General features: G+C 50.7%; 8 non-coding genes across 8 annotated transcripts; all 8 read right to left on the bottom strand.

Annotated features, from left to right (window-relative positions):
* Window positions 1–86: 86 nt before the first annotated feature.
* On the bottom strand, window positions 87–249 carry LOC126237662 (U1 spliceosomal RNA). Its single transcript, XR_007545139.1, has one exon. It is a non-coding gene; the product is annotated as a U1 spliceosomal RNA (small nuclear RNA).
* Window positions 250–2,527: 2,278 nt separating this feature from the next.
* Window positions 2,528–2,690, bottom strand: LOC126237626 (U1 spliceosomal RNA). Its single transcript, XR_007545108.1, has one exon. It is a non-coding gene; the product is annotated as a U1 spliceosomal RNA (small nuclear RNA).
* A 2,277-nt stretch (window positions 2,691–4,967) lies between these two features.
* Window positions 4,968–5,130, bottom strand: LOC126237661 (U1 spliceosomal RNA). Its single transcript, XR_007545138.1, has one exon. It is a non-coding gene; the product is annotated as a U1 spliceosomal RNA (small nuclear RNA).
* A 2,270-nt stretch (window positions 5,131–7,400) lies between these two features.
* Window positions 7,401–7,563, bottom strand: LOC126237660 (U1 spliceosomal RNA). The gene has a single exon (XR_007545137.1). It is a non-coding gene; the product is annotated as a U1 spliceosomal RNA (small nuclear RNA).
* Window positions 7,564–9,841: 2,278 nt separating this feature from the next.
* LOC126237659 (U1 spliceosomal RNA) lies at window positions 9,842–10,004 on the bottom strand. The gene has a single exon (XR_007545136.1). It is a non-coding gene; the product is annotated as a U1 spliceosomal RNA (small nuclear RNA).
* A 2,273-nt stretch (window positions 10,005–12,277) lies between these two features.
* On the bottom strand, window positions 12,278–12,440 carry LOC126237679 (U1 spliceosomal RNA). The gene has a single exon (XR_007545153.1). It is a non-coding gene; the product is annotated as a U1 spliceosomal RNA (small nuclear RNA).
* A 2,271-nt stretch (window positions 12,441–14,711) lies between these two features.
* LOC126237658 (U1 spliceosomal RNA) lies at window positions 14,712–14,874 on the bottom strand. The gene has a single exon (XR_007545135.1). It is a non-coding gene; the product is annotated as a U1 spliceosomal RNA (small nuclear RNA).
* A 2,272-nt stretch (window positions 14,875–17,146) lies between these two features.
* LOC126237657 (U1 spliceosomal RNA) lies at window positions 17,147–17,309 on the bottom strand. The gene has a single exon (XR_007545134.1). It is a non-coding gene; the product is annotated as a U1 spliceosomal RNA (small nuclear RNA).
* Between the last annotated feature and the right edge of the window lie 1,289 nt (window positions 17,310–18,598).

Below are 18,598 nucleotides of genomic sequence, written 5' to 3'. Positions count from 1 at the left end.
TGCCAAACACGTTGCTGGCCGAGCGCTCAGACGCACAAGTTACCGACTGCTATCACACAATACTGCGTTTGTAATTGAAATGAACACCGGGACAGCGCGAACGCAAGTCCCGACTACCAAAAATTATGCGCCCGAGTTACTCACATTTGGAGTAATCGCGGGGGTCAGCTCGACCGAAGTGCAATGGAAGAGCCTCACCCCGGAGGAACCGCCTTCATGATCACGGTATCCCCTACGCCAGGTAAGTATGCTTTCGTCGCGCCACAGGCGAGAATTTGTAGTGCCTCGCGCTATCGAGATGTAACGAGAGCTCCTGACGTTTTCGCAATCGGCGAACAGAATGGTGGCCGTCCATGTACCTGTCTCCTTACAAGAGAGCTATTGGCTGTCGAGTTAGATGGCAGATAGTCGCAACAACGCTCCTCTGCCGAGAAAAGCGATGCATTTTGTGCGAGCACCACCATACGGCTCGCGGCGCCGGCCGCTGCTGGAGTTAATTTACCGTTCCCTCCGGAAGATGGCGGGCCAAGTCCGGGTTGCCGCCTCCGGGCCCTCCTCTCCGTCTCCAACGAGCCCTCTTTCTCGGCTGTTGAAACCGCGAATGAGATCTGCGGAATGAGTGCTTTTTGCAGCCGCAATGCAAGCCACACTTTACTTTCCATCCTTCCAGGAGGGCCCTTTGTGCTAGCAAATACGGCAGCATTGTCACGCGCGGTCGTCTGTCGCCGAGCAACTGAAGGACCACAGCTCAGACTGTCAGATGTTCTAAGAGAGCTGGATGCACTCGTGTGTGTTGTGCGCGACGATCAAACAGGACGTCAGTGAACTGCAAGAACGAACATCAATCAGCACGTTCGACATTCGACGCCGAGTAACAGAAGACACTTAAAAGGTAATACTTCCTTTTTCTTTTCCTTCCGCGTAGGACGTGGAAAGCTCGATCGAATATCTGTGCAAATTTTCATCCAGAGTATGCAGATACATTCTTCACGCAAAAGAGAGAAAAATAAAGTTTCGTTCATGACAACATTTCAGCTGTGTCCGGAAAGCGGGTTGATTTCGAAGATGCAGATTAATTTTGCGGTATTTGGTAAACGATTGATACCTTGTAGCAATCTTTGCTTAGACGTGGATTAGCTAAGGATGAAACTAAATTGCTTTTTGTTTTTTAAACACAACACTTCTGGCGTGTAATGAAGCGATGGGAAACAAAGGAAGTGGCTTTTCCGTGAATGTAGTGATGCAACAACGAATTCATTGAGGGCTATCCGTTTCTGCAATTAGTAGGCGTGAGTAATTTACTGAAACTGCCGCTATTACGCGTCTGTCAATGTAGAACCATGTGTGTTACAGTAGGCAGTGTTCGGATATTTTGTCAGTGAGTAGGGAGAAATTGTGTTTTTAATTACACTTGTTATAGAGAGAGAGAGAGAGAGAGAAAGAAGAGTTTTATGTTATTTCCACTCCATTCGAAACCTATCTGTTCTCACTCCAAGGAGGTATGGTGTACTTTTAATACTTTGGAAGACGAATAGCGAGCTTGTAAAGTAGCCATAAACAGATTTGAAGTTCCCAACCTGTTAAAGACGTGCGTAACACAGACTTTTTGACTCGATTTCTTGCAAGAAAAACACCTGATAACATTGCGTTTTCTACTTTCCCTGAGAGCCCCGAGTACAGGCGCCCTTGTCTCACTCAGCTACCACGAAAGAAAGAAATTTTCTGCGCTCACCAAGCCGAAGTTTGGAATTGCCCTTGGCCGGTTTCCGTCCTCCCCGTGTTGTAACTGCTCATTTCCAATCCTTTTTTTTTTCCCCCCGGTCGCCTGCAAAGTTGTCACATGAAACACAACAAGACATTCCTTACAGAAAGTAAACGCTCACTGTCGTGGCCTAATAAACAGCCTACCGCGGTTCTCGTCCCATCACCGAATTTAAGCGACGCTGGCCCTTGTCAGTGTGGCCGCCTGGGAGCACAAGTGGCTGTTGCCCAGAATTTCTCCTCCCCGTTTTCGGTACAGTTGGCCACGTCATTTCACATCCCCGCAAGCTCCTCAAGTGCAGCAGACGCTTGCTTCCGGCCCCTCATGTACCTGGCCACAGGCGACACAGCGTTCGGCTGGGCGACGCCTCGTGTACGCCGGCTCGCGCCACCGCGGTCGCCGTGCGTGCAGGGAATGCCGCGCCGTCCAATTGCGTTTGGCGCGCATTCCCCCGATGCACAGAGAAAGCCAAAAGTCGCCGTTCGACCATTAATGGGGGTGTCGTACCAGAGTTAGACCGCTTGTGCCATCTCGCGGCTGCCGCTGCTACTGCTACTACTGGTGCGCGTCCCCCGCGCTTATCGAACAGACAGTGTGCTCTGGCTCTGGGTTTGACGCCAGGTCGACGCAGACGCGTGGTACGCGCCTAGCGCGAGTGCTGCTGCGTTTGGCAGTCCCTTGCCAAACACGTTGCTGGCCGAGCGCTCAGACGCACAAGTTACCGACTGCTATCACACAATACTGCGTTTGTAATTGAAATGAACACCGGGACAGCGCGAACGCAAGTCCCGACTACCAAAAATTATGCGCCCGAGTTACTCACATTTGGAGTAATCGCGGGGGTCAGCTCGACCGAAGTGCAATGGAAGAGCCTCACCCCAGAGGAACCGCCTTCATGATCACGGTATCCCCTACGCCAGGTAAGTATGCTTTCGTCGCGCCACAGGCGAGAATTTGTAGTGCCTCGCGCTATCGAGATGTAACGAGAGCTCCTGACGTTTTCGCAATCGGCGAACAGAATGGTGGCCGTCCATGTACCTGTCTCCTTACAAGAGAGCTATTGGCTGTCGAGTTAGATGGCAGATAGTCGCAACAACGCTCCTCTGCCGAGAAAAGCGATGCATTTTGTGCGAGCACCACCATACGGCTCGCGGCGCCGGCCGCTGCTGGAGTTAATTTACCGTTCCCTCCGGAAGATGACGGGCCAAGTCCGGGTTGCCGCCTCCGGGCCCTCCTCTCCGTCTCCAACGAGCCCTCTTTCTCGGCTGTTGAAACCGCGAATGAGATCTGCGGAATGAGTGCTTTTTGCAGCCGCAATGCAAGCCACACTTTACTTTCCATCCTTCCAGGAGGGCCCTTTGTGCTAGCAAATACGGCAGCATTGTCACGCGCGGTCGTCTGTCGCCGAGCAACTGAAGGACCACAGCTCAGACTGTCAGATGTTCTAAGAGAGCTGGATGCACTCGTGTGTGTTGTGCGCGACGATCAAACAGGACGTCAGTGAACTGCAAGAACGAACATCAATCAGCACGTTCGACATTCGACGCCGAGTAACAGAAGACACTTAAAAGGTAATACTTCCTTTTTCTTTTCCTTCCGCGTAGGACGTGGAAAGCTCGATCGAATATCTGTGCAAATTTTCATCCAGAGTATGCAGATACATTCTTCACGCAAAAGAGAGAAAAATAAAGTTTCGTTCATGACAACATTTCAGCTGTGTCCGGAAAGCGGGTTGATTTCGAAGATGCAGATTAATTTTGCGGTATTTGGTAAACGATTGATACCTTGTAGCAATCTTTGCTTAGACGTGGATTAGCTAAGGATGAAACTAAATTGCTTTTTGTTTTTTAAACACAACACTTCTGGCGTGTAATGAAGCGATGGGAAACAAAGGAAGTGGCTTTTCCGTGAATGTAGTGATGCAACAACGAATTCATTGAGGGCTATCCGTTTCTGCAATTAGTAGGCGTGAGTAATTTACTGAAACTGCCGCTATTACGCGTCTGTCAATGTAGAACCATGTGTGTTACAGTAGGCAGTGTTCGGATATTTTGTCAGTGAGTAGGGAGAAATTGTGTTTTTACTTACACTTGTTATAGAGAGAGAGAGAGAGAAGAGTTTTATGTTATTTCCACTCCATTCGAAACCTATCTGTTCTCACTCCAAGGAGGTATGGTGTACTTTTAATACTTTGGAAGACGAATAGCGAGCTTGTAAAGTAGCCATAAACAGATTTGAAGTTCCCAACCTGTTACAGAAGACGTGCGTAACACAGACTTTTTGACTCGATTTCTTGCAAGAAAAACACCTGATAACATTGCGTTTTCTACTTTCCCTGAGAGCCCCGAGTACAGGCGCCCTTGTCTCACTCAGCTACCACGAAAGAAAGAAATTTTCTGCGCTCACCAAGCCGAAGTTTGGAATTGCCCTTGGCCGGTTTCCGTCCTCCCCGTGTTGTAACTGCTCATTTCCAATCCCTCTTTTTTTTTTTTTTCCCGGTCGCCTGCAAAGTTGTCACATGAAACACAACAAGACATTCCTTACAGAAAGTAAACGCTCACTGTCGTGGCCTAATAAACAGCCTACCGCGGTTCTCGTCCCATCACCGAATTTAAGCGACGCTGGCCCTTGTCAGTGTGGCCGCCTGGGAGCACAAGTGGCTGTTGCCCAGAATTTCTCCTCCCCGTTTTCGGTACAGTTGGCCACGTCATTTCACATCCCCGCAAGCTCCTCAAGTGCAGCAGACGCTTGCTTCCGGCCCCTCATGTACCTGGCCACAGGCGACACAGCGTTCGGCTGGGCGACGCCTCGTGTACGCCGGCTCGCGCCACCGCGGTCGCCGTGCGTGCAGGGAATGCCGCGCCGTCCAATTGCGTTTGGCGCGCATTCCCCCGATGCACAGAGAAAGCCAAAAGTCGCCGTTCGACCATTAATGGGGGTGTCGTACCAGAGTTAGACCGCTTGTGCCATCTCGCGGCTGCCGCTGCTACTGCTACTACTGGTGCGCGTCCCCCGCGCTTATCGAACAGACAGTGTGCTCTGGCTCTGGGTTTGACGCCAGGTCGACGCAGACGCGTGGTACGCGCCTAGCGCGAGTGCTGCTGCGTTTGGCAGTCCCTTGCCAAACACGTTGCTGGCCGAGCGCTCAGACGCACAAGTTACCGACTGCTATCACACAATACTGCGTTTGTAATTGAAATGAACACCGGGACAGCGCGAACGCAAGTCCCGACTACCAAAAATTATGCGCCCGAGTTACTCACATTTGGAGTAATCGCGGGGGTCAGCTCGACCGAAGTGCAATGGAAGAGCCTCACCCCGGAGGAACCGCCTTCATGATCACGGTATCCCCTACGCCAGGTAAGTATGCTTTCGTCGCGCCACAGGCGAGAATTTGTAGTGCCTCGCGCTATCGAGATGTAACGAGAGCTCCTGACGTTTTCGCAATCGGCGAACAGAATGGTGGCCGTCCATGTACCTGTCTCCTTACAAGAGAGCTATTGGCTGTCGAGTTAGATGGCAGATAGTCGCAACAACGCTCCTCTGCCGAGAAAAGCGATGCATTTTGTGCGAGCACCACCATACGGCTCGCGGCGCCGGCCGCTGCTGGAGTTAATTTACCGTTCCCTCCGGAAGATGGCGGGCCAAGTCCGGGTTGCCGCCTCCGGGCCCTCCTCTCCGTCTCCAACGAGCCCTCTTTCTCGGCTGTTGAAACCGCGAATGAGATCTGCGGAATGAGTGCTTTTTGCAGCCGCAATGCAAGCCACACTTTACTTTCCATCCTTCCAGGAGGGCCCTTTGTGCTAGCAAATACGGCAGCATTGTCACGCGCGGTCGTCTGTCGCCGAGCAACTGAAGGACCACAGCTCAGACTGTCAGATGTTCTAAGAGAGCTGGATGCACTCGTGTGTGTTGTGCGCGACGATCAAACAGGACGTCAGTGAACTGCAAGAACGAACATCAATCAGCACGTTCGACATTCGACGCCGAGTAACAGAAGACACTTAAAAGGTAATACTTCCTTTTTCTTTTCCTTCCGCGTAGGACGTGGAAAGCTCGATCGAATATCTGTGCAAATTTTCATCCAGAGTATGCAGATACATTCTTCACGCAAAAGAGAGAAAAATAAAGTTTCGTTCATGACAACATTTCAGCTGTGTCCGGAAAGCGGGTTGATTTCGAAGATGCAGATTAATTTTGCGGTATTTGGTAAACGATTGATACCTTGTAGCAATCTTTGCTTAGACGTGGATTAGCTAAGGATGAAACTAAATTGCTTTTTGTTTTTTAAACACAACACTTCTGGCGTGTAATGAAGCGATGGGAAACAAAGGAAGTGGCTTTTCCGTGAATGTAGTGATGCAACAACGAATTCATTGAGGGCTATCCGTTTCTGCAATTAGTAGGCGTGAGTAATTTACTGAAACTGCCGCTATTACGCGTCTGTCAATGTAGAACCATGTGTGTTACAGTAGGCAGTGTTCGGATATTTTGTCAGTGAGTAGGGAGAAATTGTGTTTTTACTTACACTTGTTATAGAGAGAGAGAGAGAAGAGTTTTATGTTATTTCCACTCCATTCGAAACCTATCTGTTCTCACTCCAAGGAGGTATGGTGTACTTTTAATACTTTGGAAGACGAATAGCGAGCTTGTAAAGTAGCCATAAACAGATTTGAAGTTCCCAACCTGTTACAGAAGACGTGCGTAACACAGACTTTTTGACTCGATTTCTTGCAAGAAAAACACCTGATAACATTGCGTTTTCTACTTTCCCTGAGAGCCCCGAGTACAGGCGCCCTTGTCTCACTCAGCTACCACGAAAGAAAGAAATTTTCTGCGCTCACCAAGCCGAAGTTTGGAATTGCCCTTGGCCGGTTTCCGTCCTCCCCGTGTTGTAACTGCTCATTTCCAATCCTTTTTTTTTTCCCCCGGTCGCCTGCAAAGTTGTCACATGAAACACAACAAGACATTCCTTACAGAAAGTAAACGCTCACTGTCGTGGCCTAATAAACAGCCTACCGCGGTTCTCGTCCCATCACCGAATTTAAGCGACGCTGGCCCTTGTCAGTGTGGCCGCCTGGGAGCACAAGTGGCTGTTGCCCAGAATTTCTCCTCCCCGTTTTCGGTACAGTTGGCCACGTCATTTCACATCCCCGCAAGCTCCTCAAGTGCAGCAGACGCTTGCTTCCGGCCCCTCATGTACCTGGCCACAGGCGACACAGCGTTCGGCTGGGCGACGCCTCGTGTACGCCGGCTCGCGCCACCGCGGTCGCCGTGCGTGCAGGGAATGCCGCGCCGTCCAATTGCGTTTGGCGCGCATTCCCCCGATGCACAGAGAAAGCCAAAAGTCGCCGTTCGACCATTAATGGGGGTGTCGTACCAGAGTTAGACCGCTTGTGCCATCTCGCGGCTGCCGCTGCTACTGCTACTACTGGTGCGCGTCCCCCGCGCTTATCGAACAGACAGTGTGCTCTGGCTCTGGGTTTGACGCCAGGTCGACGCAGACGCGTGGTACGCGCCTAGCGCGAGTGCTGCTGCGTTTGGCAGTCCCTTGCCAAACACGTTGCTGGCCGAGCGCTCAGACGCACAAGTTACCGACTGCTATCACACAATACTGCGTTTGTAATTGAAATGAACACCGGGACAGCGCGAACGCAAGTCCCGACTACCAAAAATTATGCGCCCGAGTTACTCACATTTGGAGTAATCGCGGGGGTCAGCTCGACCGAAGTGCAATGGAAGAGCCTCACCCCGGAGGAACCGCCTTCATGATCACGGTATCCCCTACGCCAGGTAAGTATGCTTTCGTCGCGCCACAGGCGAGAATTTGTAGTGCCTCGCGCTATCGAGATGTAACGAGAGCTCCTGACGTTTTCGCAATCGGCGAACAGAATGGTGGCCGTCCATGTACCTGTCTCCTTACAAGAGAGCTATTGGCTGTCGAGTTAGATGGCAGATAGTCGCAACAACGCTCCTCTGCCGAGAAAAGCGATGCATTTTGTGCGAGCACCACCATACGGCTCGCGGCGCCGGCCGCTGCTGGAGTTAATTTACCGTTCCCTCCGGAAGATGGCGGGCCAAGTCCGGGTTGCCGCCTCCGGGCCCTCCTCTCCGTCTCCAACGAGCCCTCTTTCTCGGCTGTTGAAACCGCGAATGAGATCTGCGGAATGAGTGCTTTTTGCAGCCGCAATGCAAGCCACACTTTACTTTCCATCCTTCCAGGAGGGCCCTTTGTGCTAGCAAATACGGCAGCATTGTCACGCGCGGTCGTCTGTCGCCGAGCAACTGAAGGACCACAGCTCAGACTGTCAGATGTTCTAAGAGAGCTGGATGCACTCGTGTGTGTTGTGCGCGACGATCAAACAGGACGTCAGTGAACTGCAAGAACGAACATCAATCAGCACGTTCGACATTCGACGCCGAGTAACAGAAGACACTTAAAAGGTAATACTTCCTTTTTCTTTTCCTTCCGCGTAGGACGTGGAAAGCTCGATCGAATATCTGTGCAAATTTTCATCCAGAGTATGCAGATACATTCTTCACGCAAAAGAGAGAAAAATAAAGTTTCGTTCATGACAACATTTCAGCTGTGTCCGGAAAGCGGGTTGATTTCGAAGATGCAGATTAATTTTGCGGTATTTGGTAAACGATTGATACCTTGTAGCAATCTTTGCTTAGACGTGGATTAGCTAAGGATGAAACTAAATTGCTTTTTGTTTTTTAAACACAACACTTCTGGCGTGTAATGAAGCGATGGGAAACAAAGGAAGTGGCTTTTCCGTGAATGTAGTGATGCAACAACGAATTCATTGAGGGCTATCCGTTTCTGCAATTAGTAGGCGTGAGTAATTTACTGAAACTGCCGCTATTACGCGTCTGTCAATGTAGAACCATGTGTGTTACAGTAGGCAGTGTTCGGATATTTTGTCAGTGAGTAGGGAGAAATTGTGTTTTTAATTACACTTGTTATAGAGAGAGAGAGAGAGAGAGAAAGAAGAGTTTTATGTTATTTCCACTCCATTCGAAACCTATCTGTTCTCACTCCAAGGAGGTATGGTGTACTTTTAATACTTTGGAAGACGAATAGCGAGCTTGTAAAGTAGCCATAAACAGATTTGAAGTTCCCAACCTGTTAAAGACGTGCGTAACACAGACTTTTTGACTCGATTTCTTGCAAGAAAAACACCTGATAACATTGCGTTTTCTACTTTCCCTGAGAGCCCCGAGTACAGGCGCCCTTGTCTCACTCAGCTACCACGAAAGAAAGAAATTTTCTGCGCTCACCAAGCCGAAGTTTGGAATTGCCCTTGGCCGGTTTCCGTCCTCCCCGTGTTGTAACTGCTCATTTCCAATCCTTTTTTTTTTCCCCCCGGTCGCCTGCAAAGTTGTCACATGAAACACAACAAGACATTCCTTACAGAAAGTAAACGCTCACTGTCGTGGCCTAATAAACAGCCTACCGCGGTTCTCGTCCCATCACCGAATTTAAGCGACGCTGGCCCTTGTCAGTGTGGCCGCCTGGGAGCACAAGTGGCTGTTGCCCAGAATTTCTCCTCCCCGTTTTCGGTACAGTTGGCCACGTCATTTCACATCCCCGCAAGCTCCTCAAGTGCAGCAGACGCTTGCTTCCGGCCCCTCATGTACCTGGCCACAGGCGACACAGCGTTCGGCTGGGCGACGCCTCGTGTACGCCGGCTCGCGCCACCGCGGTCGCCGTGCGTGCAGGGAATGCCGCGCCGTCCAATTGCGTTTGGCGCGCATTCCCCCGATGCACAGAGAAAGCCAAAAGTCGCCGTTCGACCATTAATGGGGGTGTCGTACCAGAGTTAGACCGCTTGTGCCATCTCGCGGCTGCCGCTGCTACTGCTACTACTGGTGCGCGTCCCCCGCGCTTATCGAACAGACAGTGTGCTCTGGCTCTGGGTTTGACGCCAGGTCGACGCAGACGCGTGGTACGCGCCTAGCGCGAGTGCTGCTGCGTTTGGCAGTCCCTTGCCAAACACGTTGCTGGCCGAGCGCTCAGACGCACAAGTTACCGACTGCTATCACACAATACTGCGTTTGTAATTGAAATGAACACCGGGACAGCGCGAACGCAAGTCCCGACTACCAAAAATTATGCGCCCGAGTTACTCACATTTGGAGTAATCGCGGGGGTCAGCTCGACCGAAGTGCAATGGAAGAGCCTCACCCCGGAGGAACCGCCTTCATGATCACGGTATCCCCTACGCCAGGTAAGTATGCTTTCGTCGCGCCACAGGCGAGAATTTGTAGTGCCTCGCGCTATCGAGATGTAACGAGAGCTCCTGACGTTTTCGCAATCGGCGAACAGAATGGTGGCCGTCCATGTACCTGTCTCCTTACAAGAGAGCTATTGGCTGTCGAGTTAGATGGCAGATAGTCGCAACAACGCTCCTCTGCCGAGAAAAGCGATGCATTTTGTGCGAGCACCACCATACGGCTCGCGGCGCCGGCCGCTGCTGGAGTTAATTTACCGTTCCCTCCGGAAGATGGCGGGCCAAGTCCGGGTTGCCGCCTCCGGGCCCTCCTCTCCGTCTCCAACGAGCCCTCTTTCTCGGCTGTTGAAACCGCGAATGAGATCTGCGGAATGAGTGCTTTTTGCAGCCGCAATGCAAGCCACACTTTACTTTCCATCCTTCCAGGAGGGCCCTTTGTGCTAGCAAATACGGCAGCATTGTCACGCGCGGTCGTCTGTCGCCGAGCAACTGAAGGACCACAGCTCAGACTGTCAGATGTTCTAAGAGAGCTGGATGCACTCGTGTGTGTTGTGCGCGACGATCAAACAGGACGTCAGTGAACTGCAAGAACGAACATCAATCAGCACGTTCGACATTCGACGCCGAGTAACAGAAGACACTTAAAAGGTAATACTTCCTTTTTCTTTTCCTTCCGCGTAGGACGTGGAAAGCTCGATCGAATATCTGTGCAAATTTTCATCCAGAGTATGCAGATACATTCTTCACGCAAAAGAGAGAAAAATAAAGTTTCGTTCATGACAACATTTCAGCTGTGTCCGGAAAGCGGGTTGATTTCGAAGATGCAGATTAATTTTGCGGTATTTGGTAAACGATTGATACCTTGTAGCAATCTTTGCTTAGACGTGGATTAGCTAAGGATGAAACTAAATTGCTTTTTGTTTTTTAAACACAACACTTCTGGCGTGTAATGAAGCGATGGGAAACAAAGGAAGTGGCTTTTCCGTGAATGTAGTGATGCAACAACGAATTCATTGAGGGCTATCCGTTTCTGCAATTAGTAGGCGTGAGTAATTTACTGAAACTGCCGCTATTACGCGTCTGTCAATGTAGAACCATGTGTGTTACAGTAGGCAGTGTTCGGATATTTTGTCAGTGAGTAGGGAGAAATTGTGTTTTTACTTACACTTGTTATAGAGAGAGAGAGAGAAGAGTTTTATGTTATTTCCACTCCATTCGAAACCTATCTGTTCTCACTCCAAGGAGGTATGGTGTACTTTTAATACTTTGGAAGACGAATAGCGAGCTTGTAAAGTAGCCATAAACAGATTTGAAGTTCCCAACCTGTTACAGAAGACGTGCGTAACACAGACTTTTTGACTCGATTTCTTGCAAGAAAAACACCTGATAACATTGCGTTTTCTACTTTCCCTGAGAGCCCCGAGTACAGGCGCCCTTGTCTCACTCAGCTACCACGAAAGAAAGAAATTTTCTGCGCTCACCAAGCCGAAGTTTGGAATTGCCCTTGGCCGGTTTCCGTCCTCCCCGTGTTGTAACTGCTCATTTCCAATCCCTCTTTTTTTTTTTTCCCGGTCGCCTGCAAAGTTGTCACATGAAACACAACAAGACATTCCTTACAGAAAGTAAACGCTCACTGTCGTGGCCTAATAAACAGCCTACCGCGGTTCTCGTCCCATCACCGAATTTAAGCGACGCTGGCCCTTGTCAGTGTGGCCGCCTGGGAGCACAAGTGGCTGTTGCCCAGAATTTCTCCTCCCCGTTTTCGGTACAGTTGGCCACGTCATTTCACATCCCCGCAAGCTCCTCAAGTGCAGCAGACGCTTGCTTCCGGCCCCTCATGTACCTGGCCACAGGCGACACAGCGTTCGGCTGGGCGACGCCTCGTGTACGCCGGCTCGCGCCACCGCGGTCGCCGTGCGTGCAGGGAATGCCGCGCCGTCCAATTGCGTTTGGCGCGCATTCCCCCGATGCACAGAGAAAGCCAAAAGTCGCCGTTCGACCATTAATGGGGGTGTCGTACCAGAGTTAGACCGCTTGTGCCATCTCGCGGCTGCCGCTGCTACTGCTACTACTGGTGCGCGTCCCCCGCGCTTATCGAACAGACAGTGTGCTCTGGCTCTGGGTTTGACGCCAGGTCGACGCAGACGCGTGGTACGCGCCTAGCGCGAGTGCTGCTGCGTTTGGCAGTCCCTTGCCAAACACGTTGCTGGCCGAGCGCTCAGACGCACAAGTTACCGACTGCTATCACACAATACTGCGTTTGTAATTGAAATGAACACCGGGACAGCGCGAACGCAAGTCCCGACTACCAAAAATTATGCGCCCGAGTTACTCACATCTGGAGTAATCGCGGGGGTCAGCTCGACCGAAGTGCAATGGAAGAGCCTCACCCCGGAGGAACCGCCTTCATGATCACGGTATCCCCTACGCCAGGTAAGTATGCTTTCGTCGCGCCACAGGCGAGAATTTGTAGTGCCTCGCGCTATCGAGATGTAACGAGAGCTCCTGACGTTTTCGCAATCGGCGAACAGAATGGTGGCCGTCCATGTACCTGTCTCCTTACAAGAGAGCTATTGGCTGTCGAGTTAGATGGCAGATAGTCGCAACAACGCTCCTCTGCCGAGAAAAGCGATGCATTTTGTGCGAGCACCACCATACGGCTCGCGGCGCCGGCCGCTGCTGGAGTTAATTTACCGTTCCCTCCGGAAGATGGCGGGCCAAGTCCGGGTTGCCGCCTCCGGGCCCTCCTCTCCGTCTCCAACGAGCCCTCTTTCTCGGCTGTTGAAACCGCGAATGAGATCTGCGGAATGAGTGCTTTTTGCAGCCGCAATGCAAGCCACACTTTACTTTCCATCCTTCCAGGAGGGCCCTTTGTGCTAGCAAATACGGCAGCATTGTCACGCGCGGTCGTCTGTCGCCGAGCAACTGAAGGACCACAGCTCAGACTGTCAGATGTTCTAAGAGAGCTGGATGCACTCGTGTGTGTTGTGCGCGACGATCAAACAGGACGTCAGTGAACTGCAAGAACGAACATCAATCAGCACGTTCGACATTCGACGCCGAGTAACAGAAGACACTTAAAAGGTAATACTTCCTTTTTCTTTTCCTTCCGCGTAGGACGTGGAAAGCTCGATCGAATATCTGTGCAAATTTTCATCCAGAGTATGCAGATACATTCTTCACGCAAAAGAGAGAAAAATAAAGTTTCGTTCATGACAACATTTCAGCTGTGTCCGGAAAGCGGGTTGATTTCGAAGATGCAGATTAATTTTGCGGTATTTGGTAAACGATTGATACCTTGTAGCAATCTTTGCTTAGACGTGGATTAGCTAAGGATGAAACTAAATTGCTTTTTGTTTTTTAAACACAACACTTCTGGCGTGTAATGAAGCGATGGGAAACAAAGGAAGTGGCTTTTCCGTGAATGTAGTGATGCAACAACGAATTCATTGAGGGCTATCCGTTTCTGCAATTAGTAGGCGTGAGTAATTTACTGAAACTGCCGCTATTACGCGTCTGTCAATGTAGAACCATGTGTGTTACAGTAGGCAGTGTTCGGATATTTTGTCAGTGAGTAGGGAGAAATTGTGTTTTTACTTACACTTGTTATAGAGAGAGAGAGAGAAGAGTTTTATGTTATTTCCACTCCATTCGAAACCTATCTGTTCTCACTCCAAGGAGGTATGGTGTACTTTTAATACTTTGGAAGACGAATAGCGAGCTTGTAAAGTAGCCATAAACAGATTTGAAGTTCCCAACCTGTTACAGAAGACGTGCGTAACACAGACTTTTTGACTCGATTTCTTGCAAGAAAAACACCTGATAACATTGCGTTTTCTACTTTCCCTGAGAGCCCCGAGTACAGGCGCCCTTGTCTCACTCAGCTACCACGAAAGAAAGAAATTTTCTGCGCTCACCAAGCCGAAGTTTGGAATTGCCCTTGGCCGGTTTCCGTCCTCCCCGTGTTGTAACTGCTCATTTCCAATCCTTTTTTTTTTCCCCCCGGTCGCCTGCAAAGTTGTCACATGAAACACAACAAGACATTCCTTACAGAAAGTAAACGCTCACTGTCGTGGCCTAATAAACAGCCTACCGCGGTTCTCGTCCCATCACCGAATTTAAGCGACGCTGGCCCTTGTCAGTGTGGCCGCCTGGGAGCACAAGTGGCTGTTGCCCAGAATTTCTCCTCCCCGTTTTCGGTACAGTTGGCCACGTCATTTCACATCCCCGCAAGCTCCTCAAGTGCAGCAGACGCTTGCTTCCGGCCCCTCATGTACCTGGCCACAGGCGACACAGCGTTCGGCTGGGCGACGCCTCGTGTACGCCGGCTCGCGCCACCGCGGTCGCCGTGCGTGCAGGGAATGCCGCGCCGTCCAATTGCGTTTGGCGCGCATTCCCCCGATGCACAGAGAAAGCCAAAAGTCGCCGTTCGACCATTAATGGGGGTGTCGTACCAGAGTTAGACCGCTTGTGCCATCTCGCGGCTGCCGCTGCTACTGCTACTACTGGTGCGCGTCCCCCGCGCTTATCGAACAGACAGTGTGCTCTGGCTCTGGGTTTGACGCCAGGTCGACGCAGACGCGTGGTACGCGCCTAGCGCGAGTGCTGCTGCGTTTGGCAGTCCCTTGCCAAACACGTTGCTGGCCGAGCGCTCAGACGCACAAGTTACCGACTGCTATCACACAATACTGCGTTTGTAATTGAAATGAACACCGGGACAGCGCGAACGCAAGTCCCGACTACCAAAAATTATGCGCCCGAGTTACTCACATTTGGAGTAATCGCGGGGGTCAGCTCGACCGAAGTGCAATGGAAGAGCCTCACCCCGGAGGAACCGCCTTCATGATCACGGTATCCCCTACGCCAGGTAAGTATGCTTTCGTCGCGCCACAGGCGAGAATTTGTAGTGCCTCGCGCTATCGAGATGTAACGAGAGCTCCTGACGTTTTCGCAATCGGCGAACAGAATGGTGGCCGTCCATGTACCTGTCTCCTTACAAGAGAGCTATTGGCTGTCGAGTTAGATGGCAGATAGTCGCAACAACGCTCCTCTGCCGAGAAAAGCGATGCATTTTGTGCGAGCACCACCATACGGCTCGCGGCGCCGGCCGCTGCTGGAGTTAATTTACCGTTCCCTCCGGAAGATGGCGGGCCAAGTCCGGGTTGCCGCCTCCGGGCCCTCCTCTCCGTCTCCAACGAGCCCTCTTTCTCGGCTGTTGAAACCGCGAATGAGATCTGCGGAATGAGTGCTTTTTGCAGCCGCAATGCAAGCCACACTTTACTTTCCATCCTTCCAGGAGGGCCCTTTGTGCTAGCAAATACGGCAGCATTGTCACGCGCGGTCGTCTGTCGCCGAGCAACTGAAGGACCACAGCTCAGACTGTCAGATGTTCTAAGAGAGCTGGATGCACTCGTGTGTGTTGTGCGCGACGATCAAACAGGACGTCAGTGAACTGCAAGAACGAACATCAATCAGCACGTTCGACATTCGACGCCGAGTAACAGAAGACACTTAAAAGGTAATACTTCCTTTTTCTTTTCCTTCCGCGTAGGACGTGGAAAGCTCGATCGAATATCTGTGCAAATTTTCATCCAGAGTATGCAGATACATTCTTCACGCAAAAGAGAGAAAAATAAAGTTTCGTTCATGACAACATTTCAGCTGTGTCCGGAAAGCGGGTTGATTTCGAAGATGCAGATTAATTTTGCGGTATTTGGTAAACGATTGATACCTTGTAGCAATCTTTGCTTAGACGTGGATTAGCTAAGGATGAAACTAAATTGCTTTTTGTTTTTTAAACACAACACTTCTGGCGTGTAATGAAGCGATGGGAAACAAAGGAAGTGGCTTTTCCGTGAATGTAGTGATGCAACAACGAATTCATTGAGGGCTATCCGTTTCTGCAATTAGTAGGCGTGAGTAATTTACTGAAACTGCCGCTATTACGCGTCTGTCAATGTAGAACCATGTGTGTTACAGTAGGCAGTGTTCGGATATTTTGTCAGTGAGTAGGGAGAAATTGTGTTTTTACTTACACTTGTTATAGAGAGAGAGAGAGAAGAGTTTTATGTTATTTCCACTCCATTCGAAACCTATCTGTTCTCACTCCAAGGAGGTATGGTGTACTTTTAATACTTTGGAAGACGAATAGCGAGCTTGTAAAGTAGCCATAAACAGATTTGAAGTTCCCAACCTGTTACAGAAGACGTGCGTAACACAGACTTTTTGACTCGATTTCTTGCAAGAAAAACACCTGATAACATTGCGTTTTCTACTTTCCCTGAGAGCCCCGAGTACAGGCGCCCTTGTCTCACTCAGCTACCACGAAAGAAAGAAATTTTCTGCGCTCACCAAGCCGAAGTTTGGAATTGCCCTTGGCCGGTTTCCGTCCTCCCCGTGTTGTAACTGCTCATTTCCAATCCTTTTTTTTTTCCCCCCCGGTCGCCTGCAAAGTTGTCACATGAAACACAACAAGACATTCCTTACAGAAAGTAAACGCTCACTGTCGTGGCCTAATAAACAGCCTACCGCGGTTCTCGTCCCATCACCGAATTTAAGCGACGCTGGCCCTTGTCAGTGTGGCCGCCTGGGAGCACAAGTGGCTGTTGCCCAGAATTTCTCCTCCCCGTTTTCGGTACAGTTGGCCACGTCATTTCACATCCCCGCAAGCTCCTCAAGTGCAGCAGACGCTTGCTTCCGGCCCCTCATGTACCTGGCCACAGGCGACACAGCGTTCGGCTGGGCGACGCCTCGTGTACGCCGGCTCGCGCCACCGCGGTCGCCGTGCGTGCAGGGAATGCCGCGCCGTCCAATTGCGTTTGGCGCGCATTCCCCCGATGCACAGAGAAAGCCAAAAGTCGCCGTTCGACCATTAATGGGGGTGTCGTACCAGAGTTAGACCGCTTGTGCCATCTCGCGGCTGCCGCTGCTACTGCTACTACTGGTGCGCGTCCCCCGCGCTTATCGAACAGACAGTGTGCTCTGGCTCTGGGTTTGACGCCAGGTCGACGCAGACGCGTGGTACGCGCCTAGCGCGAGTGCTGCTGCGTTTGGCAGTCCGTTGCCAAACACGTTGCTGGCCGAGCGCTCAGACGCACAAGTTACCGACTGCTATCACACAATACTGCGTTTGTAATTGAAATGAACACCGGGACAGCGCGAACGCAAGTCCCGACTACCAAAAATTATGCGCCCGAGTTACTCACATTTGGAGTAATCGCGGGGGTCAGCTCGACCGAAGTGCAATGGAAGAGCCTCACCCCGGAGGAACCGCCTTCATGATCACGGTATCCCCTACGCCAGGTAAGTATGCTTTCGTCGCGCCACAGGCGAGAATTTGTAGTGCCTCGCGCTATCGAGATGTAACGAGAGCTCCTGACGTTTTCGCAATCGGCGAACAGAATGGTGGCCGTCCATGTACCTGTCTCCTTACAAGAGAGCTATTGGCTGTCGAGTTAGATGGCAGATAGTCGCAACAACGCTCCTCTGCCGAGAAAAGCGATGCATTTTGTGCGAGCACCACCATACGGCTCGCGGCGCCGGCCGCTGCTGGAGTTAATTTACCGTTCCCTCCGGAAGATGGCGGGCCAAGTCCGGGTTGCCGCCTCCGGGCCCTCCTCTCCGTCTCCAACGAGCCCTCTTTCTCGGCTGTTGAAACCGCGAATGAGATCTGCGGAATGAGTGCTTTTTGCAGCCGCAATGCAAGCCACACTTTACTTTCCATCCTTCCAGGAGGGCCCTTTGTGCTAGCAAATACGGCAGCATTGTCACGCGCGGTCGTCTGTCGCCGAGCAACTGAAGGACCACAGCTCAGACTGTCAGATGTTCTAAGAGAGCTGGATGCACTCGTGTGTGTTGTGCGCGACGATCAAACAGGACGTCAGTGAACTGCAAGAACGAACATCAATCAGCACGTTCGACATTCGACGCCGAGTAACAGAAGACACTTAAAAGGTAATACTTCCTTTTTCTTTTCCTTCCGCGTAGGACGTGGAAAGCTCGATCGAATATCTGTGCAAATTTTCATCCAGAGTATGCAGATACATTCTTCACGCAAAAGAGAGAAAAATAAAGTTTCGTTCATGACAACATTTCAGCTGTGTCCGGAAAGCGGGTTGATTTCGAAGATGCAGATTAATTTTGCGGTATTTGGTAAACGATTGATACCTTGTAGCAATCTTTGCTTAGACGTGGATTAGCTAAGGATGAAACTAAATTGCTTTTTGTTTTTTAAACACAACACTTCTGGCGTGTAATGAAGCGATGGGAAACAAAGGAAGTGGCTTTTCCGTGAATGTAGTGATGCAACAACGAATTCATTGAGGGCTATCCGTTTCTGCAATTAGTAGGCGTGAGTAATTTACTGAAACTGCCGCTATTACGCGTCTGTCAATGTAGAACCATGTGTGTTACAGTAGGCAGTGTTCGGATATTTTGTCAGTGAGTAGGGAGAAATTGTGTTTTTAATTACACTTGTTATAGAGAGAGAGAGAGAGAGAGAAAGAAGAGTTTTATGTTATTTCCACTCCATTCGAAACCTATCTGTTCTCACTCCAAGGAGGTATGGTGTACTTTTAATACTTTGGAAGACGAATAGCGA

The sequence above is a fragment of the Schistocerca nitens genome, chromosome 2 (genome assembly GCF_023898315.1).
Source record: "Schistocerca nitens isolate TAMUIC-IGC-003100 chromosome 2, iqSchNite1.1, whole genome shotgun sequence".
NCBI classification, from domain to species: Eukaryota; Metazoa; Arthropoda; class Insecta; order Orthoptera; family Acrididae; genus Schistocerca; species Schistocerca nitens.
The sequence above is the reverse complement of the archived record's forward strand: the minus strand, read 5'-3'. Positions and strand labels throughout refer to the sequence as shown.